Genomic DNA, 12,476 nt, shown 5'->3' with positions numbered 1-12,476 from the left:
CCACCCCAGACCTACAGAATCAGAATCTGCATTTTAACAAAGGCCCACAGCGATTTGAACGTGCTTTAAAGTTTGAGAAGCATTAATCTAACCGAATCAGTGGGGAGGCAGGCTGAGGCGTAGGTGGGGGTCAGAGAAGGCTGCCTGGAGGAGCCGACACCGGAGCTGGACAAATGAGTAGAAGTCAGCCAGGTGTGGCAGAGATTGGCTGGCTGTTCTCCAAATCCGCTTCTTCCTTTCGGGCTGGACCGCATTCCAACGCCTTACGGTTCCGGGCGGCCACGTGACCGGGTTCTGGCCGGCGGAACTTGAAGAGGTGCCTTTGGCACCATTTACAAGACTGGCCTACGGAAACCTCCAATGTCTGATTCTCTTGCTCTTTCCCTGTTCGCCAACCAGATGGAGAGGACGCTGAGGAAACCAGAGCCGTGGGACAGCCCGAGCCTGGGTCCCTGACTGATGGGCTGGCTCACTAGCCAGGAGCTCCCACAAATAAAGTTCTATTGTGTTAAGCCCCTGAGGTGTGGGGTTGATTTACAGCAGTTGGACTATCCCCATTAATACAGCAGACAAAAGGGAGGGTGAGCTTTTGTTCGTTTTTGTTTTATTTTTGGAAGGTGAACAGATGTAGGATCATGAGGGCGGCTGAGGCCATGCTAAGGAGCAAGAATTTTCAGTGATTCATAAGTTTTTGGAGGGTTTGGAGTCAGAGACACCCTTAGTAGCTGATGAAAGTTATAGACCCTCTTTCTTCCCAAATACACACAAACAATTGAACAGATTCTATTTCTGACGCCTGTATGTGGAGACTCAAGTGGTCCGTGGGTTCCAGGTTAAGAAAACCTTCAGGGCTTCCCTGGTGGCGCAGTGGTTGAGAATCTGCCTGCCAGTGCAGGGGACACGGGTTCGTGTCCTGGTCTGGGAAGATCCCACATGCCGCGGAGCAGCTAGGCCCGTGAGCCACAACTACTGAGCCTGCGCATCTGGAGCCTGTGCGCCGCAACAAGAGAGGTCATGATAGTGAGAGGCCCACGCACCGTGATGAAGAGTGGCCCCCGCTTGCCACAACTAGAGAGAGAGCCCTCGCACAGAAACGAAGACCCAACACAGCCATAGATAGATAAATGAATGAATAAATAAATGAATAAATAAATTTAAAAAAACAAAAGAAAAAAGAAAACCTTCAGATGATGGGGAACCACTTTAAAAACAAAAAGTCATTGGGAATTCCCTGGCAGTCCAGCGGTTAGGACTCTGCGCTCTCACCGCCAAAGGCCCCAGTTCAATCCCTGGTCAGGGAAATAAAAGTCCACAAGCCATGACAGTGCGGCCAAAAAAAAAAAAGAAAAGTATTTCTGGTAGTCAACTAAGGGTTTTATTTCTTACCCATGAGAGTCCATCTTCAATTCTGTGTGAAAAACAACAGTACAACAACAATGAGATACCACTACCCACCTGTTAGAATGGCCAAAATCTAGAACACTGACAACACCAAATGCTGGCGAGGATGTGGAGCTACAGGAACTCTCATTCACTGCTGGTGGGAACGCAAAATGGTGCAGCCGCTTTGGAAGACAGTTTGGTGGTTTCTTACAAAACTAAACATATTCTTACCATGTGATCCAACAATCTCACTCCGTGGTACTTACCCAAAAAACCTGTAAATTTAAGTCCACACAAACAGCTGCACACAGATTTTTATTTTTATTAAAAAAAATTTTTTTTGGCTGTGTTGAGTCTTCATTGCTGCACACAGGCTTTCTCTAGTTGCTGTGAGCGGGGACTACTCTTTGTTGCAGTGCACAGGCTTCTCATTGCAGTGGCTTCTCTTCTTACAGAGCACAGGCTCTAGGCACGTGGGCTTCAGTAGTTGTGGCACATGGGCTCAGTAGTTGTGGCTCGCGGGCTCTAGAGTGCAGGCTCAGTAGTTGTGGTGCACGGGCTTAGTTGCTCCTCAGCATGTAGGATCTTCCTGGGCCAGGACTCTTAACCCGTGTCCCCTGCATTGGCAGGCGGATTCTTAACCACTTGCACACAGATTTTTATAGCAGCTTTATTCATAAGTGCCAACACTTGGAAGCAACCAAGACGTCTGTCCTTCAGTAGGTGACTGGATCAATAATATTCCAGACAATGAAATATTATTCAGCACTAAAAAGAAATGAGCTATCAAGCCATGAAAAACCATGGAGGAAAATAAATAAGCTGCAAGGATATATTGTACAGCACAGGGAATAGATCCAATAATTTATGTTTCTTTCTTTCTTTCTTTCTTTCTTTCTTTCTTTCTTTCTTTCTTTCTTTCTTTCTTTATTACTAGTATGATAAGCTTTATTTTTAAATTTTTTTAACATCTTTATTGGAGTATAATTGCTTAACAATGGTGTGTTAGTTTCTGCTTTATAACAAAGTGAATCAGCTATACATATACATATATCCCCATATCTCCTCCCTCTTGCGTCTCCCTCCCACCCTCCCTATTCCACCCCTCTAGGTGCTCACAAAGCACTGACCTGATCTCCCTGTGCTATGTGGGAGAGGGTGTGCAAAAAAGGGACCCCTCTTGCACTGTTGGTGGGAATGTAAGTTGATACAGCCACTATGGAGAACAGTATGGAGGTTCCTTAAAACACTAAAAATAGAACTACCGTATGACCCAGCAATCCCACTACTGGGCATATACCCTGAGAAAACCATCATTCAAAAAGAGTCATGTACCACAATGTTCATTGCAGCTCTATTTACAATAGCCAGGACATGGAAGGAACCTAAGTGTCCATCGACAGATGAATGGATAAAGAAGAGGTGGCACATATATATAATGGAATATTACTCAGCCATAAAAAGAAACGAAGTTGAGTTATTTGTAGTGAGGTGGACAGACCTAGAGTCTGTCATACAGAGTGAAGTAAGTCAGAAAGAGAAAAACAAATACCGTACGCTGACACATGCTGAGCATGTGAGATCTAGTTTCCTGACCAGGGATCGAACCCGGGTCCAACTGTGTTAGGAGTGCGGAGTCTTATCCACTGCCCCACCAGGGAAGTACCTATAATAAATTTAAGTGGAGTATAATCTATACAATTGGACTTCCCTGGTGGCGCAGTGGTAAAGAATCCGTCTACCAATGCAGGGGACATGGGTTTGATCCCAGGTCCAGGAAGATCCCACATGCCGCGGAGCAACTAAGCCCGTGCGCCACAACTACTGAGCCTGCGCTCTAGAGCCCGCGATCCACAACTACTGAAGCCTGTGCTCCCTAGAGCCCGTGCAACAAGAGAAGCCACCGCAACGAGAAGCCCTCGCACCGCAGCGAAGAGTAACCCCTGCTCACCGCAACTAGAGAAAACCTGTGCACAGCAACGAAGACCCAACGCAGCCAAAAATAAATAAATAAATAAATAAAAATTTAAAAAATCTATACAATTATTGAATCACTATGTTGTACCCCTGAAACTTATATAATATTGTAAATCAACTATACGTCAATAAAAAATAATAAAAAGAAAAATTTTTTAAAGACATGGAGGAAACTTAAATGCATATTATTAAGTGAAAGAAGCCTGTGTAAAGGCTGCATACTGTATGGCTCCAAGTATATGATGTTCCGGAAAAGGCAAAACTATGAGGACCAAGAAGATGCGTGGTTGCCAGGGACTGGAGAGGGATGAGTAGGCGGAGCATGGAGGATGCTTAAGGCAGTGAAAACACTTTGTATGATAGTATAATTATGGATGCATGTGGTGAAACATTTGTCCAGACCCATAGGAAGGACAACAGTGAACGATAATGGGGACTTCCCTGGTGGTCCAGTGCGTAGGACTCCAAGCTCCCAATGCTGGGGCCGGGGTTCGACCCCTGGTTGGAGAACTAGATCCCACATGCATGCCACGACTAAGAGTCCACATGCCACAACTAAACATGCCACAGCGAAGATCCCTCGTGCTGCAACTGGGACCTGGCACAGCCTAAATAAATAAATAAATAAATAAATTTAAAAAAAAAAGAGTGAACTATAATGTAAAGGATGGACTTTGGGTGATGATAATGTGTTCATGTCAGTTCAAATGTACCACTGGCAGGGGGCAGGGGGGTCTTGATAGTGGGAGAGGCCGTGCATATGCAACAGGCCTCCACATATCCAGCAGGCCATGCATATGAACAGGGGGTATATGAGAAATCTACATACCTTCCCCTCAATTTTGCTGTGAACCTTTTTTTTTCCTGTGAACTTTAACTGGCTCTAAGACACAATAAAGTCTTTTTTTTTTTAATGAGAAAACGAGATTCCTTTTATAACCAACATGGCTGGGGCACATTTATTTGAGAAGGCCATGGACATCTGTGTTTATTTAGCACTATTATTCTTTTATTTTTTAAATTAATTTTTATTGGAGTAGAGTTGATTTACAATGTTCTGTTAGTTTCTGCTGTACAGCAAAGTGAATCCGTTACACATATACATATACCCACTCTTTTTTAGATTCTTTTCCCATATAGGTCATTACAGAGTATTGAGTAGAGTTCCCTGTGCTATACAGTAGGTCCTTACTAGTTATCTATTTTATATATAGTAGTGTGTATATATCAATCCCAATCTCCCAATTTATCCCTCCCCCCACCATCATTATTTTAAAAGAGATGTCTGACTGGGATCCGTTCTTCTGAGTTGTCTCTTTCATTTACCTGGTAGCGCAAAGACAGGAGAGTCTGTGTTTTCCGCACCAGCTGGGATCCAGCTTCCAAATCTCTGCTGAGCTGCTAAGCAGCTGTTTTCTCGCCGTGGCCGCTAGAGGGTGCAAGAACCCCGAGCAGCTGCTGAACCTTGGCACAACTCAGGCGGCTGGGGTCAGGGCTGTGTCTAGTGATTCAGCACTGGAGGCCCTCCCTGCCCCCAACGGGCACGAACGGCAGGCTCTCCAAAGCACTAGGGCTGCAGGTAACACCCCCCCCCCCCCACCGCGCCGTCAGCGTCAGAGGTTCTGTTGGGGTCCGGATCCAGCCATGCTGATGGCAGTCTGGGGTGGCAGTGCCTGGAGACCCAGAGGAGCGCCCTCAGGGGTCTTTGCTCCCCCTCCCTCAGTTCTGCATTCCTGAGACTTGACCCCATGAAGCAGCCACAGGGCAGCTTGAAACCCTCGCAGCCCCTCTCCGGTCTGGCTGTGTCTGAGCGCACACAGGTACATTACAGGCTAGAATAACCCTGTAACGGATCAGGCTGCGCTTCCTGTACAAGTCTTGGTTTTCATTTACTGTAAGTAATACTGCTTCTCCGATGATACTTGAGAACAAGAGGAGGAACAGGGCAGGAGCGTAGCCATGAGTTTGCTTCAACCAACATGGCGGCCTCCAACGGCGGCCACAGCAGCAACAGGGACCAACCCAGGCCTCTGAGTATAATCTACGGAGCCTTGAGGACAGGTGGCACCGGGAGGTGCAAAGGGTCTGGGGCTCCGGAGTCAGTTTCTTCATTTTGAAAGTGGAGGTGATATTCAGGACAGTGGTATGAGATAATGATTCCCTAGTACCCGTCATAGTAGGACCTCATCTCGTATTAGGTAAAATTGGACAGTGGCTTGAAACAACCATGTGATTATCCCCCCAGCTCTGCGGGCGGGCTTGCTGGGCTCTTCCAAGAGCTGGTCTTGCTCGGGGTCTCTCAGGCTGTTGCAGTCTGATGGATGGAGTCGTCTTGGAGGCTTCAGTGGGACCTGGGAAGTCTGGGACCTGCTCCACTCCAAGCCGCCTCAGCATCTGTCTTCTCCATGTGCCCCTCCTCCAGCAGGACTGCCGAACTTTGTCTACTGCATCTTGGGACTCCCAAAAGCACAAAAGTGGAGCTGGCCAGTCTCCTGATGCTTGGGTGTGGAGCTGACACAGCATCTCATAGGTCATCATCCATCGGTAAGTCCCAGGTCACACAGACGCAGTGTAGGAGGAAACTGCCCCGGAGAGCAGGTACTAGAGGGGTGGCTCACAGGGAACCCTCGCCAGGGTCCAGACGTGAGATGGCATATTAGTGTCCTGTTGCTGCTGTAGCAAACTACCACAAACTTAATGACTTAAAACAACACACATTTATTATCTTACAGTCCTGGAAATCAGAGGTCCAAAATAGGTCTCCCTAAAGGGCTAAAATCAGGCTGTGCCAGGCTGCCTTCCTCTCTGGAGGCTCTGGGAGAGGATCCTTCTTCTTGCCTTGTCCAGCTTCTAGAGACCACCCACGTTCCTTGACCTGTGGCTCCTCCCCATCCTCAAAGTACATTACTCCAACCTGTGCTTCCATCATTGCATCTCCTCTTTCTTCTATGACAGCCTGCCACCTGCCTTTATAAATAAAGTTTTATTGGAACACGACCAAACCCATTTATTTTAGATTGTCTTTGGTTACTCTTTTTTTGTTGTTGTTTTTTTTTTTGGCTGTGCCACACAGGGCATGCAGGATCTTAGTTCCCCAACCAGGGATCAAACCCACCCCCCCTGCAGTGGAAGCACAGAGTCTTAACCACTGGACTGCCAGGGAAATCCCTGTCTTTGACTACTTTTGGACTACAGTGGCAGAGCTGACTAGTTGCAAGAAAGACCATGGCCCACAAAGCCAAAAATATTTACTGTCTGGCCCTTTGTAGAACAGTTTGCTGACTCTGGTTGATGTCAATGGTTCTCAACCCTGGCTGTACATTTAGAATCATTTGGGGAAGCTATCATTTTAATGGTGCCAAAACCCTGGGCCCCACTCAAAGACCTCGTCATTTAATTGATCTGTGGGTGGGCTCAGGGCATCAGTATTTCTTGGTTGGTTTTTTTTAAATAAATTTATTTATTTATTTATTTTTGGCTGCGTTGGGTCTTCGTCGTTGGGTCTTCGTTGCTGCACCTGGGCTTTCTCTAGTTGCGGCGAGCAAGGGCTACTCTTCGTTGTGCTGCGTGGGCTTCTTATTGCAGTGGCTTCTCTTGTTTCAGAGCACAGGCTCTAGGCGCGTGGGCTTCAGTAGTTGTGGCACACGGGCTCAGTAGTTGTGGCTCGTGGGCTCTAGAGCACAGGCTCAGTAGTTGTGGCGCACGGGCTTAGTTGCTCTGCAGCATGTGGGATCTTTCCGGACCAGGGCTCTAACCTGTGTCCCCTGCATTGGCAGGCGGATTCTTAACCCCTGCGCCACCAGGGCAGTCCCACAGGGCATCACTATTTCTTGAAAGCTACCCAGGCAATTCTATTGGGCAGCTGTTGGGTTGGCCAAAAAGTTCGTTCGGGTGTTTCCATAATGTTGGCCAACTCAATAAGATTGAGGACTGCTTGTCTAAGGCAGTCATGGCAGTTCTGTTCTCCTTTAACAGGAATTGACTTGGGGATGGGAACCAACTCTGGCCAATGAAACATAATGGGAAGTCCACTGGCGTGGGTGGGTGGCAGGGTCTGGGAAATCTTTCCCACCCTTATATAAAGACCGGCATAAGGAGGAAGTGGCTCTATTTGCTGCTGACTCTCCCTTCCTGCTGTGGATGGTGTTGTGTAAGCGCCCATGGAAATAATTTATTTTAATATCAGAAGAAAAAAATGAATATAATCCTGTATTTGCCTTTGTACCAATAGAGTCACAAAATGTAGTCTTTTTTAACGGAGGAAAGTCCCACAAAAGTTATAATGTGACCCTGACCATGCCTGGCACAGAGTAAGCCTCAATAAATGTGAGTTGTTTTTAATCATTGTCATGATCGTTGCTATTATTGGCAAGAATGGGCATGGTCATCAGACCAGTTTAGCCAGGTGGAAGGGTAAATACAGCCAAAGTAATAATATGGACCGACAGTGGTGAGTGCTGAGCGGTAGGTTTACACACCCTGCTTTGTCCTGAAGACAATCATTGTGATCCACCCAACAACACTATCAGGTGGGTATTATTATCCCCATTCTACAGATGAGGAAATGGAGGCCAGAGCACTTAAGTAATTTGCCTAGGATCACATAGCTAGTTAGAGGGGAGGCAGGATTTGAGTCCAGGTCTGTGGGATGCCACAGCCATATCCTCTATGTGCTAATCAGAAAAGAGAGAAATCCTCCAATGACAGTCATGGGAATTTGGATTGGATCAAACAGCTAACAACACTGGGAGGCTTTTGGAACGGAGCTAATGGCATTTAGGGAGCTGGATTTGGCAGCAGTGCTTGGGGTCTAAGTGGGTTGTCATATTAATTCCAGGGAACATTTGAAGAGGTGTCTGAGATTGTTAAGGACCCTAGCCACCCAAAGGATTCATTCTCTCTGGAAACAGTCCACCTGGGTCATACACTGGTTTAGTATTAAAAGGAAGTTAGAGGCGCTGCCAGCCCAACCACCCGCCCAGTGATGATCTGCTAGAAAACTATCTCTTTTAATACCTTGACTTTGTGGTGGGAAAAATGCTACAAACCCCACTCATTACCTGCAGGATGGCTTTGTTCAAAATGATCTGGCTCTAACAAACATTGATCTATTAAACAAACGTATTACGTGCCTAGTTTGTGCCAGGTAGTCCATCAGATAGCGGGACGCAGAACTGAAAAGATCTACAGGGACTTCCCTGGTGGTCCAGTGGTTAAGACCACGCTCCCAATGCAGGGGGCCCGGGTTCGATCCCTGGTCAGGGAACTAGATCCCACATGCCACAACAAAGATCCTGCATGCAGCAACTAAGACCAGTGCAGCCAAATAAATAAATAACTATTAAAAAAAAAAAGAAGAAGAAGATACCAAGGCCCATCTTAAAAAAAAAAGATTTACAAGTCTTTATCCTCTCAGAGTTTATATTCAAAGAAGGGAGTGTGTCCCAAAGGAAACAGATAAGCAACTAAAATAATAACAGATTATGACCAGTGGTTCTGGGAAATAAAGAGGAGGCTGCTTATTGGAGATGGAACAGAGGTGACCCCTTGTCCTCCCATATCTCTTCTTTTAAAGTCATAGATCCCCCAGTTTGTAGCTGGGCACATGGCCATGCAGCATTTCCCAGGCTCCCTTGCAGCAGGCATGGCAATGTGACTGAGTCCTGGCCAATGGGATGGAAGCTGAAGTGATGTGTGCACCTTACAGGAAGTGTCCCAAAAGAGGGGGTGGATGGGAAAATGCTGGAGTACCCGTCTTAACCATATAATGAAAGTCATGCACTGCACAGCAACAAGGTAGAAGGAGCCTGGGTTCCAGACACCATGAAGCCCCATCCCTACCCAGTATTGCCCACTTTCAGACTTTTAGGTGACAGAGAAATAAATACCTGTGGTTAGAACCCAGCTAAAGGGAGAGGGCTTACTCTGGGTAGGGTGGTTCAGGAAGGCTTCCTGGAGGAGGGGGCATTAAATGGATGCCATCCATTAGAAACATAATGCAAACCATATATGTGATTTCTAATTTTCTAGTAACCACATTTTCAAAGTAAGAAGATACAGGTGAAAATTAAAAATTATTGATCAGATATTTTGCTTTTTTTTTTTTTTTTTAATGCTAAGTCTTAAAAATCCAGTGTGCATTTGATGCTTATGGGACATCGCAATTTGGACTAGCCCCATTTCAAGTGCTTAGTAGCCATATGCGACTGGCTGCTTCTGTGTTGGACAGCCCAGCTCTGGAGAAATGAAAGAGCCAAGGAGAAAGCCTGCAAAGGGCATTTTATGCTAAGGAAACCAGGCTGAGTACAAAAGACCAGGGTGGGGAAGATCAGATCTGAGAAATGTAAGTCCTTGCTTGATAGAATCTTCAGCAAACACAAGATTGGCCCGGTAGGGGGCTGGCACGCTTTAACTAATATCTTTTTTTTCTTTTTTTAACTTTATTTCCCCTGACACTTTTTTAAAAATTTTATTGAAGTATAGTTGATTTACAATGGCATGTTAATTCCAGGTGTACAGCACAGTGATTCAGATAGATAGATAGATATTTTCTTTTTCAGCTTCTTTTCCCTTATAGGTTATTACAAAATATTGAGTATAGTTCCCTGTGCTATACAGTAGGTCCTTGTTGGTTATCTATTTTATTAACTAATATCTTGAAAGTGTCTTGATACCAGACAGATTTTCCTTCTTCCCCTAGCAAGTGTAATGCCAGGATTCACCACAATGAGTGATGAGTCAGACTTTTATTGTCAAATCTTTGCTGTTTCATACTGCTGTGTGACCTTGGCAAATTACTTAATCTCTCTGGGCCTCAGTTTTTTTCATCCCTAAAGGGCGGGTGATAATAATAGAACTTGCCTCAGAGGTTGTCACGAGGAGCGTCTGTTAAGCACTTGGAACAGTGCTGGGCCTGTGGTGGGCGTCCTTTAGACACTGGCTGTAGACTTAGAACGGATTTCAGCTCCTAAGTTAATGATGTGCAAGAAGAAACAAGTAGGAGATGAACCAATTGCCAGCTGGGTTTCCTGAGCTTCAGACAGGAGAGGTGAATGTTCCAAGAATGCAATTCATTTAAAGTCATAACATAAGGAAGTGGGTGGTGGTACAGATACAGAAGCAAGTTGGAAAAAGTTAGCCAGCAAGAAAAATAAGCCAGGAAATAAATGGGCACAGAAAAATAAGGGCCACTATTTTTTGCATCCCTGCCATGCCCCAAGGTTTGGAAACTCTAATGAATGCCTAAAGGATCTAGGCTGATTTTGCAAATAAGTGAAGCAGCCTGAGCATAAGATGATAGAATACCGTGAGGTCTATGGCAACAAGTTCCTAGGCTCAGCCAACTGAACTCGGTACTAAAGTGCATCTTCTCTATTTGGCAGAGTGAGTAAGAGCATTTACATTTGGAATTTCATCAGTTATGTGACCTTGGACAAGTAGCTTAAACCCTCCGTGCCTCAGTTTCTTCATCTGTTAAATGGGGAAAATGGTAACTATTTACGAGAATGAATGCAGGTGAATTTGAACAGTACTTGACATGTAGTATTAGATATTCAACAAGTATTATATACTATTATTATTGTTGTTGTTGTCATTAGTTGCACTGCAGGGGGGGGGCATTGGTGCACCAGCTAATCCTCACACCGGTGTGATTAAAGGCATTAGCATACAAGTGAGACAGACCCAGATCTGCCACTTACTAGCTGAGTGACTCATTTACATTACATAACATCTGTGAATTCAGTTCTCTCAAATGTAAAATGAAGGTAAATGTCTACATGCATCAGCAAGATGTTTTTGGCTGTAAGGAACAGAAATTTATATCAACCATAAGAAAATGTATCACCTTACATAGCAAAAAGCCCAGAGGTAGGGTGGTCTTCAGAAACGGTTAATCCGGAAGCTGAATCTGGTATCAAGGACCGAGAAACTTTCCATCTTTTCATCTGGGGTTCAGCTTCAGGCTAAGGTTGAGTTTCTTTTGTGGCTACTGGATGGCTTCTGGCTTCTCGTGGTAATTGAGGCCACATGCCTTGTTGTTCCTATCCAATGAGCAATAAAGAGTCACCCCCTGATCATAGAATAAAATTCCTTCCTTTCAGTCTAATTGGTCCAATTTAAGACTGAGAACCCATTCCCTGGGGAATGCCTGAAGCTGACTGGCTTAGGCCTGGTTACCTGAACCAGTCATAGGCAGCGAAATGGGATTACCAAGTTTAGACCAATCAGAGGCCACTCCTGGAGCTGGGATGGGATTGGCTGGCCCTCAGTCACGTGGGCCACATGCATTTCTGGATTTCAAGAAAAGCCAGACTGGATGCCGAGTAGGAAATCAACAGTGCCCCCCACACTGCCTCCCAGGGTTATCAAGAAGATTAAATAAGAAAATGTCTTTAAAGCACTTAGTACGGTGCCTCACACCTATTATTAAGCTTATCTGTGTTAGTGAGAGCTGAATTGAGTGCAGGGAACTGCTAAATTGGTTTCCAAAGGAGAGGACAGAGATTCTGGCAGGACTGATTTTTTTTTTTTTTTTTTTTTTGGTACAGTTAAAAGAAAAAAAGTATAAATATTCTTAACCATTTTCCAGCTGTCAGGTGCCTTGTAGACAGACTGAGAGACTAATGTGGTCATGAGGCAGCGCTTGAGTTTAATCTGATATAACATCCTGGAAAAAAAATAATAGATGCAAACAAATGAAATGACTGATGCTAAGTGGGTGTGAGGGTAATGAGCCTGAGTTTTGGGGGCCCTTACTTATCCCTTCCTAAGCCCGGAGTGTATGACATTAGAGTGTTTTAGGTGCTGTGTTTACAAGTCATACCTCTGCCTTTTTTGGTGCATTAGATCAGGGGTAAGCAGGGACATCCCTGGCGGTCCAGTGGTTAAGACTCCACACTTCCACTGCAGGGGGCACGGGTTCCATCCCCGGTCAGGGGACTAAGACCCTGCATGCCACATGATGTGGCCAAAAAAGCAAAACAAAAACAAAAAAAAATCAGGGGTTAGCAAACTATAGCACTCGAGGCAAATCTGGCCTGCTGTTTGTTTCCTAACAATTTTAAAATCATAATTAATTTTTTTTTCTTGAGGAGGGCCACTCCAAAATCACATAA

At 45.3% G+C, this 12,476-nt stretch overlaps 1 protein-coding gene and 1 long non-coding RNA gene across 2 annotated transcripts in view; one reads left to right on the top strand and one right to left on the bottom strand.

The window, feature by feature from the left end:
• CARHSP1 (calcium regulated heat stable protein 1) overlaps positions 1–12,476 on the top strand; it is a 268,272-nt gene that overhangs the window by 132,461 nt on the left and 123,335 nt on the right. The window lies entirely within an intron of this gene.
• The window catches only part of LOC309646325, a 39,742-nt gene continuing 31,265 nt past the window's right edge, over positions 4,000–12,476 (bottom strand). Inside the window, exon 2 of the long non-coding RNA XR_014255291.1 lies at positions 4,000–4,547. This is a non-coding gene — a long non-coding RNA (uncharacterized lncRNA). The remainder of the gene's footprint in view (positions 4,548–12,476) is intronic.

This window comes from Balaenoptera physalus, assembly GCF_965194825.1.
Source record: "Balaenoptera physalus genome assembly, chromosome: 16".
Classification (NCBI taxonomy): Eukaryota; Metazoa; Chordata; class Mammalia; order Artiodactyla; family Balaenopteridae; genus Balaenoptera; species Balaenoptera physalus.
This window is presented reverse-complemented; position numbering and strand designations above follow the sequence as displayed.